The sequence below is a fragment of the Siphateles boraxobius genome, unplaced genomic scaffold (genome assembly GCF_051911475.1).
Source record: "Siphateles boraxobius isolate OS27281-9 unplaced genomic scaffold, OSU_SipBor_1 13, whole genome shotgun sequence".
Lineage (NCBI taxonomy): Eukaryota > Metazoa > Chordata > Actinopteri > Cypriniformes > Leuciscidae > Siphateles > Siphateles boraxobius.
The window spans coordinates 8,215,489-8,225,673 of NW_027508733.1; the positions used below are offsets into that span (position 1 = coordinate 8,215,489).

General features: G+C 39.5%; 1 protein-coding gene across 1 annotated transcript in view; it reads right to left on the reverse strand.

The window, feature by feature from the left end:
* LOC143736369 (uncharacterized) overlaps positions 1-10,185 on the reverse strand; it is a 402,538-nt gene that overhangs the window by 121,171 nt on the left and 271,182 nt on the right. The window lies entirely within an intron of this gene.

Here is a 10,185-nt window from a genome sequence, read left to right on the forward strand (position 1 = left end):
AATTAAAACATCTACAAATGTATAAAACTAATCAAAGATCAGGTAAAACCCACAGGCACTTGGTTCTCAGTGACTCTTCATGATTCATGGGTTGACAGAGATCATCGCCCCCAGCGGTGAACCATTGAAATTTCAAAGTGTTTTGAAACAGTTATGACGTAATGAAGCCTCGTTTACTGAAATAACGTGACTCAAGCAGTTTGATACACGCTCCGAACCATTGATTCGGAACAAAAGATTTGTAAAGGCTTCGAAGCTTCATGAAGCAGTGTTTTGAAATTGCCATCACTAATTATATTATATTATACCTATAACAACCTGATGCTCCGTTCACACCATGTCCTAACTGTAATTTAGAGACTCCAACCCTAGATAAGTTCATGTCCTCGGACTCGTATTCAATGGTGAAATGAAACTGCAGCAGTCAGGATACAATTAGAGCTCTTAAGTTGTTTCTGCCAATTATTATTGTAATGTTATGTGCTTTGATACATGAAGTAATTTAATGCTGTCTCTCGTGACGTGTGTGTGTTCATGTGTTTTGAAGGAGGCTTGGCTTTAGAGATGCTGTGAAGGGAGGGTGGGATCTCATGCTTTCAAAGCTAACTCGCTATTGCCTTGCTCTCTGAAATTGCCTAATCTACTTTTAAGGAATTAAACATACTAAAAATTAATTTGTGACAAAATAATATCTTTTTTTAACAAGATAATAAATTGAACAAGCAGCAAAAGTACTTATTTTCAGTGCATTATTTAGTGTGTTCAATCCAGCCTGGACTATTTTAACGCTTTCTTGGCAGGTTTTCCAGCATGACTGTCAAACCTCAGCAACTGATCCAGATGCTACAGCTAGAGTGACCTTTAATGACCCAAGAGAGCACAAGTCACACTCTCATCATAAACTTGCACTGGTTGCCAATTGCCGCTCGCATTAAATTCAAAGCACTGATGTTTGCCTAAAACAACCAATGGATCTTCACCTCTATACCTAAACATCAGACCTACAGTACATGCCATCCAGAAGCTTGCACTATCAAGTGAACAGCGTCTTGTGGTGCCATCATCCCAAAGAGGCACAAAATCACTTTCACGGACCTTTGCCTGTTCCCTGCCTAACTCAACAGACCTGCTGAGTCTTTAGCCGTTTACAAGAAACTGCTGAAGATGCATTGTTTTGGCAACTTATCTATGTATTATTTATCAAAATCAAATGCATTTGATGCACTGACTGATTATTTTATTTGACTGTAAAGCAGGTTTATATAGAGAGGAAGTCAGAGGTTCATAACAGCAGGACAGGAAGAAGCCCTTCACCTACAGACTAAACACACATCAAACAAGTGGCCACATTCAAGAGGTTTGTCCATCCTGCAGATCAAACCACGTTTCTATAGAAACCAGACCACAGTTTCAGTTTGACTCAGATGTTGCACTGCGAGAGGCACACCTCAATAATACTGGCAATGTGAGATGGCAGACAGTTTTAACTTTCTGTTTTGTTTGTCCATAAAAACAACAATTGATAAATGGATAACTTTATTGAACGATAAAACCATTTAGATTATTATTATTATTATTATTATTATTATTATTATTATTATTTTACCAATGTAATTCCAGGAGATTCATACAATGGTCTTTTATGTATTAAATGACATCATACAACATTACCAATGATAAAATCTTTTTTAAAAATCCATTATTAAAACAGTTAAAGTGTTAATAAGAGCCAAAAGATAATTTAGATGTAACTATAGGCTATATGACGTGTTCAGATTGTGTGAACGATAGGAGGGTTAAACTCTGTCATGGGAGGATTCACACCAGAGTGTTTTTCGTGAACTGTCTTATCTCAGAGTTTTCACTAAACAACCGGAGAAAATGTTCCACATGTTTGTTTTGTTCTGTTTGTGCTGGTGGAGACTGACAGGTAAGTTATAAAAGCTTTTTTATGGCTTAATATTTCAGAACAGTTTAATAAACTACTTTTTTATTATTGTACTTAGTTACAAACTAAATTTCCCTCTGATAGATCAAATCAAATTGAGATATTATTGTGTGATCTGGTTTGCAGTCAGGTCTCTGTTTGACAGGCCTGGAAAAGTCATGGAAAAGTATTAAAATACTAAGAGCTCAGAGGGTCAGAAAGTGAGCTGCTTTTCAAATGTCAGGCGGGTTATTTTTTGTGGTTTTAAAAGTAATTTTAATGATTGTTTCTGGATAAAACATAGGCCTATACATAAAAATAGTCATCTCTAAAATAGATTTGAAAAATAATTCTGCTGTATTTATGAACAACAACAAAGACAAAATAAATTTGAAATGGCCAATTACCATATAATTTCAAACTAAAGCTGACTTCGGGGTTTGTAAACTAACAGAAGCTTAATCTGTTCCTCTTCATGTTCTCCAGGTGTGTTTGCTGCTGAAACAAATGAAATACAGTCAGTGTCAGTGATGGAGGGAGATTCTGTTACTCTAAACACTGATGTTACTAAAATACGTGAAGACGAAGACATACTGTGGAAATATGGAGTTGAAAAGTCTCTCATAGCTAAAATCAGCAAAGAGAACCGAATCTTCTCCACATATGATGATGTTCCTGATGGGAGATTCAGAGACAGACTGAAACTGGACGATCACACTGGATCTCTGACCATCACAAACACCACAACTGAACATACTGGAGTTTATCAACTAGAGATAAGGGGAGCGAAACTGAGATCAAAAACATTCAGTGTTTCTGTCTATGGTGAGTAGCTAGAGATCATTCTTGTCCTTCACATGTTTACAAGTTAAAGCATTTATGGCATCATGTTGATTACCATAAAAAATCATTTAGACTCATCCCTCATTTGGAGGTTACGGCGAGGCACTTGTAATGGACATGAATGAGGGCAGTATCTAAAGGATACTTCAGAAGCACTTCAGCATTTTTACAGTCATTTTATGGTTTGTGCCATTGTTGTCATGGCAAACAAATTGTAAACATTGGATATAACTTTGAACAGAAAAGGTCAAGTGATTTTTCACACAAAAATCATATTAACATGCTTATTGGTCACATCTAGTAGCTGTTGGCTATTGAAACAGTGAGTATTTAAAAAAAGTTAGAACTGCAAGGAAAAAGTCTGATTTGCGAGATAAAAAGTCAGAATTATCTTTTACATTTTTTTTTTCACTGTACAGATTTGTGCTTTTCTGGTGGACATATTGTTGTATCGTTCACAATAATCACTCGAGAGAGAATTCGACATTGTCTTTCTGCTCTTTATTATCAACTTCCTTTCTAACACTTCTTCGAGACCATTCTGTTCAACTAGGCAACTGGTACCTTAGTGACACCTAGTGTTCACACATGTATTTCAATATACCACATATTCCCTTTTTGTTAAAGAACAAGATTTGCATTAAACAAAACAATAAAGCACAGAACTCAAGAAAACTGTTCTAAATGTCAACAACATGCATAACATTATATCACTGCATATTTCAATTGACTATTTCACTGAATTCGTTTTACTGAAAAGTATGCAATTAAATAACTCAAATGTTTAACCTGCTTCCAATCTATGGAAAAGAGTGAACACTTTTCTTCTCTCTAATTCTTATTTCTTTCACTTTTTTTTCATAAAACAAAATTTAACATCATGCATATCTCCAATACATTTTCTAGACTACGTTCAATATTCAATACCTTGTATCTTTCCCCTTTTCTAAGTTACTGAATACTTCTATGTACTGTAGTCCTTAAACCACACTGGGGCACGACACACTCTACGAGGACGTGAAGCACCAGGAGGAGAGATTGGCATTTGTGATGTTTGAGGTGCTTGAAAAGGCCTAAAGGAGTCTTCTGCTAACGGTGGTGTTCCAGAAGTGGTAACACAGAATGAAGACGGAGCCAGGTGTATAGCATTCCAAGCTTTTCCATCGGAGAGGAGATATGTTGCAGGGCCTTTCTGAGCTACAACTTTAAAAGGCTGTGAAAACTTGGAATGTCCTTTCTTGACGATTCCAGGCCTCCTAATGCGCACAAACGAACCAACTTGAATCTTTGAAGGTTGTGCGCTGCGTTGCCGATCTGTGTACTCTTTCATCTTGCTTTGTGACTGTTGGATGATTTGTTTCAAGTTCTTTTTGTCCTTTGGTGGTCCCACAATTGGAAGACCAGACACATGCAATTTTGTCTTAATTTGACGGCCATGCAAAAGTTCAGCAGGTGACAGTTTTGTCACAGCATGAGGAGTTGCTCTGTATGTATGTAGAAACTCTGTCACAAAAGCTTTCCACTCTTTACCTTCAATGCTAGCAGTTTGCAAACAGTCTTTGAACACTCGATTGAATCGTTCAATCTCACCATTCGCTTGCGGATAATAGACAGAGCTACGGTAGTGTTTGATATCTCTGTCTGCAAGAAATGCCTCAAACTCAGCCGAAACAAATTGTGAACCATTATCAGTCACAAGTTCAAGTGGATTTCCTTCACGGCTAAACACAGCAGACAAAAACTTCACAACAGTCGCAGAAGTAACATCAGGTGCAAACGCAATCTCTGGCCATTTACTGTAGTAATCAATGAGTGTCATTGCAAAACGACAACCTTGGGGAGCATTATTCAAAGGCCCAACTACATCAATAGCCAGTTTCTCCCAAGCAGTTGTTGGAGTAGGCACAGGACAGAGTGGAGCTGCATGGGTAATGGCAGTTTTGTCATGCTGGAGACAGGTGGAACAGGATTTGATGGCATTTTCCACTTGACAGTCCATGCCAGGCCACCAGTACAATTCCCTCAGTCTCTGCTTTGTGCGCACCATCCCTTGATGAGTGGCATGCGCCAGCTGGATGAACTTTGATCGCAAAGCTTCCGGAATGATCACTCGGTGTGTGCCACGAATTACATATCCGTCTTGTACAGCCAGCTCATTCCTGATACGATGATAAGGAGCTATAGCAGAATTCAAGCTTTTTGCACTACGAGGCCACCCCTTTGCAATGGAGGTCTTTACCTGTTGAAGGATAGGACAGGTATCACAAGTAAACCTCAGCTCCTGTACAGTAACAGCTGCAAATTCCGGAGACAGTAGAGCCACCATTTCAGGCTCCTGGTATTGGCTGTCTTCTGTTGATGGAAGTGGAAGTCTGGACAAACAATCAGCAGTAACATTATCTCGGCCAGGTTTGTATTTCACGCTGTATGTAAAACACAGAAGACGTGCAGACCATCGGGCAATTCTCATGCCTGCTCGTCCAAGGCCTTTTGTGGAAAGCAGTGTAGATAAAGGACTGTGGTCAGTGCAAAGAGTGAAATGGCGGCCCCATAGATAGGTGCGCCATTTTTCTGTCGCCCAAACACATGCCAAAGCCTCTTTTTCAGTTGTAGAATACTTCCTTTCACAGTCAGACAATGTTCTAGAGGCAAAAGCAACTGTTCTTTCAGTACTGCCATGACACTGGGTAAGCACAGCACCAATGCCATAATCTGAAGCATCCGTTGTGACTGTCGTCGGTAAAGAAGGATCAAATAATGCAAGAGCTGGGCTAGCAGTGATCAGATTTTTCACACGGCTGAACTGTTCCTGAGCCTCCTCTGTCCAGCAAAAGCCAGTAGACCGTCGGAGCAGTGCACGGAGAGGTTCCACCAATGTCGCAAAATTGGGAATGAATTTTGAATACCAGCCTGCAAGACCCAGAAAAGAACGCAAGGTCTGTGCATCATGAGGAGCTGGTGCTTGTTGTATAGCCAGAACATGATCTGGATCTGGATGCAAACCTGAGGCTGAAATAACATGGCCAAGAAAAGGTAACTCCGTTTTCCTGAAGTGACACTTTTCCTCATTAAGCTTCAACCCACTGCTTTGTAAACGCTGAAGTACAGCTTGAAGTCGTTTCTCATGGACTTCCGGATTCTCACCATAGACAATGATGTCATCTAGATAACATTGCACACCATCCTGACCAGCCAAAATTTGAGACATCATTCTTTGAAAAGCACTTGGTGCTGAGGCCAGACCGTAAGGGACCCGTGTGAAACGATAGAGTCCATCATGGGTAACGAAAGCTGTGAGATCCCTACTATATTGATGCAAAGTCACTTGGTGGTATGCATTCTGGAGATCTATTGTAGAGAACATAGAAGCCCCACGTAGCTCTGTAAAAACTTCCTCAATATGTGGCAACGGGTGACTATCTATGATGACAGCTTTGTTTGGCTCTCTTAAATCAACACAAAGTCGAATTCCTCCAGATTTCTTTTGGATGACCACCACCGGCGACACCCAAGGTGATGATGGCACTTTTTCAATGATCCCTTCAGATTCTAGCCTCTGTAGCTCTTGTGAGACTGCCTCTCTCACTGCAAATGGCAACCTGCGCAGTTTCTGTTGTACTGGCGGCACATTTGAACGCACATTTACTTTATGTACAAAACCAGCAGCAACACCCAATGGCTCAGTGAAGTTAACAGTAGTTTGACCGTCCTCTGCGAAAGATGCAATCGATCCATTCCTTATCTCAAGATGCAAAGCAGTAAAGAGATCCATGCCAAGCAATGGTGTTCCGCCGGGTACAATGTAGAAAGAAGCCTGCGTATGGTGACCCTCATATGTAACTGTAGTGGCAAGGCACCCTAAAACTGGAATAGTCTTTTTCAAATACGTCACCAAACGAACATTAGGCACAGCAAGAGAGCTATCTGCAAAGTGTTGGTGGTACAGATGTTCTGGGAGAATGGAAACAGCTGAGCCAGTATCCACCAGTAATTCAGCATCGACTGATTTCCCACACGCAGTGTGCAAAGAAACATTACATGTAAGATTTTGTTTCTGTTTCATCGGCAGTGGCGTTTCAATGCTTAAGACAGTTAACTCAGGTGCAGAAACTTCTTGCACATTGCACGTGGATGCAGAACTGCGACAAACTCTGGCAAAATGTCCAACTTTACCACACTGTCTGCATTTAGACTGTTTGGCTGGGCATTTGGAATAGTTTGCAAGATGTGAAGTAACTCCGCAACGGAAGCATGTTTTTGCATCCATTAGCTTTTTCTGTGATTCATTCGATGGCATCGGATGAGAAATTGTGAACTTACGTGAAGTAGGTCTCTGTCGCCACCGCGGTTTTGCACAGTCACGTGAGCCAGTATGCACCACTTTAACTGAAGCTTCAGTGCGCTCCATAGCTTTAGCTTCCGCAACTGCAGACTCAATTTGTCCGGCGATAGTAATTGCCTTTTGAAGAGTGAGGTCCGTTTCCAAAAGCAGACGTTCCCGAATACGTGGAGTGCATGTCTTCTCTACGATCTGATCTCTAATCATGTCATCCGTGAGCGCGCCGAAGTCACAGTTCACAAGCAATTCACGCAGAGCAGCCACATATTGCACGATAGGTTCACGGAGTCTCTGAGCGCGCTGGCGGAATTTATTCCTCTCAGCAACCACGTTCACCTTCTGAACAAAAAATCCTCGTAAAGCAACCAGCGCAGTCTCATATTTATCATCGGCCACAGTGAGTGTATAAAAAATTCTCTGTCCCTCCGTACCCAAGCAATGAATAAGCAAAGCACGCTTTCTCTTCTCCGGTAAGTCCTCTGCCGACAGTGCAATCACGTAATTATCAAACATACGAATCCATGAATTAAACGGTATCGTCGGCTCACCCGGAGTTTCCAGAAATGCAGGAGGGGGTGAGAGAGCAAGTAGGGCCATCCTCGTCGCCAATATGTTGTATCGTTCACAATAATCACTCGAGAGAGAATTCGACGTTGTCTTTCTGCTCTTTATTATCAACTTCCTTTCTAACACTTCTTCGTGACCATTCTGTTCAACTAGGCAACTGGTACCTTAGTGACACCTAGTGTTCACACATGTATTTCAATATACCACACATATGGAAAAAAAATTTGTGTCCAAAATGCATCAGATTGAAAAAATAACCCACAATATTCCTTTAAATATTTATATACCCGAATGTTTCATTATTTTTTGAGAAACACTCACCGTATGTATCACCGTGTGACCGCCAACACACTACAATTAAAATACGCTTTATGTTCAGATTTATTCATATTTCTCTTGTTTTCCAGCTTCTCTGCCCACTCCTAACATTACCAAAGATAGTTCATCATCATCATCATGTTCACTGGTGTGTTCATCAGTGTTGAGTGTGAGTGATGCGACTCTCTCCTGGTACGCAGGAATGAGTGTATTGTCCAGCATCAGTGTGTGTGATCTCAGCATCAGTCTCTCTCTACCTCTGGAGGTGGAATATCAGGATAAAAACACCTACAGCTGTGTGCTGAACAATCCCATCAGCAACCAGACCACACATCTGGACATCAACACACTCTGCCACACGCGTGCAGGTATGTTGGTGTTAATGTCAACATAAGCTGATCTATCAAGTTACATTGCTGATGATTTGATGCATGCGTGCAATTTGTTCTTTGGCCAAACCAACCAAAATGCATGAACTTTTAAGTATAGGACAGACAAAACAAGCTCTTCTAAGATTAGACACACGGAACGGCGCGATAATTGTCACATATGGTGAAGACATGGTGTAATACTGTATGTCTAGTTGCAAAGGTTCCCCATCCGAATGGAAAATCTGACTAGAGACCAATATCCTTAACTTCTTGCACTGGTAAAAGTCTCCATATGTCAACCCGTGAAGTAATTTTTAATGATGCACTGGACACGGCTTATGCAGAATAGCACGTGCTATTAAGTTAAAAGACAGAATAAAATGGAAATGGCACATGCTGGAGGCACATGCTTTGTCTTTAGAGACAAAGTCTGTAGAAATGATGATATGCTTTGTAAAATTTCCAACACAACCAGCACCACGCATATTGGGAGGTATGTGGTATTACGGTCAAAATACCTAGAATTTCACTTAGACAACGGAATGGAAATTATCAAACACTATAAATATATATATACATAAAAAATCATAGATTTTTTTTAACAATTGATTTTTTACCCTGCTCAGATTATTTTATTTTAAATTGTACTTAAAACTCTGTAAAATTGCAAACTGTAAATTAACTCAGCTGTTATTTTAAGTATTATGACATTAATGACAAATTACAGTAAATCCATTTTTTATACAGAAAAATTACAGTTTTTTGTTAAATGTAAGTTTTCTTAAATTACATACAAATGTTTTTTAACATTACAAAAATTATCTGTAATTAAACAGTAACTTATTTTTTTCATTAAATGATAAAACGGTAAAATAACTGTCAGCCCCCCAAAACCTGTCAAATTAAAGTAAAACTAATTTATATAAACCAAAAAACACTTATTTTACAGGTATTTCCTGAATTATTAAGATTAAACACCATTGTTGTAAAACCATTTTTAATGGTCAAATGACTGGCAGCAGCTGTGTTTGTAGAAAGTTTAATGAAAATTTCTGTAAAAGTTGTTTTGCATTTTATTATATTTGCACAGAAAAGCAAGCGGCTCAAATTTAAAGGATACAGAAAAGAGCACAACGTATTAGTGGATGAACTAATACATAATCTGGAATGATCTGGAAGCTCGGAGAGAGCCTACTACCATCAAATTAATATATGAATGTCTCAGAAAGTTCATTCCTTTCACAATCTTTTCCATCAACTAGGCTGAAAAAACTGATTGGCTTTTAATGCTCTATTTCCACCTGGTATTAAAACACGTTTTGGTCGATCGGATCACAAGTAGATGTGGAAGACATTCCCGTTTACAGCTAGTGTTTTAATCCGTCTCTATTGTCCACTTTCAACCACTTCTCTCCTGATTTCTTCGAGGGGAGGGTCTACGAGCGGGTAATGTATGGGCTTTTCAGATCTTTCAATTAATGGACAAAAAAAGCTCATGCTAGATGGTGTTTAGTGGCTTTTCCAACGCATTCGATCACATGAGCGTTTACACTAGAAAGCAATCCGGTCGTTTTCGTCTACCTCTGGAAGTGGTCAAAAGTTTTATACCCAGTTTACACCTGTATTTATCGCTGACTACTTGTGATTCAAGCGACCAAAACACATATTAAACAGGGCCTAAGGAATCACAACAAGGACAACACGTAATGCTAGTTCTACCACTCCTACTGGTATTAGAGTGTTCAATTTAAATATATATATATATTATTTTTTTTGTATTGTAGCCTACCCCTGAGCATGTTTTATACATTTCTATTTTT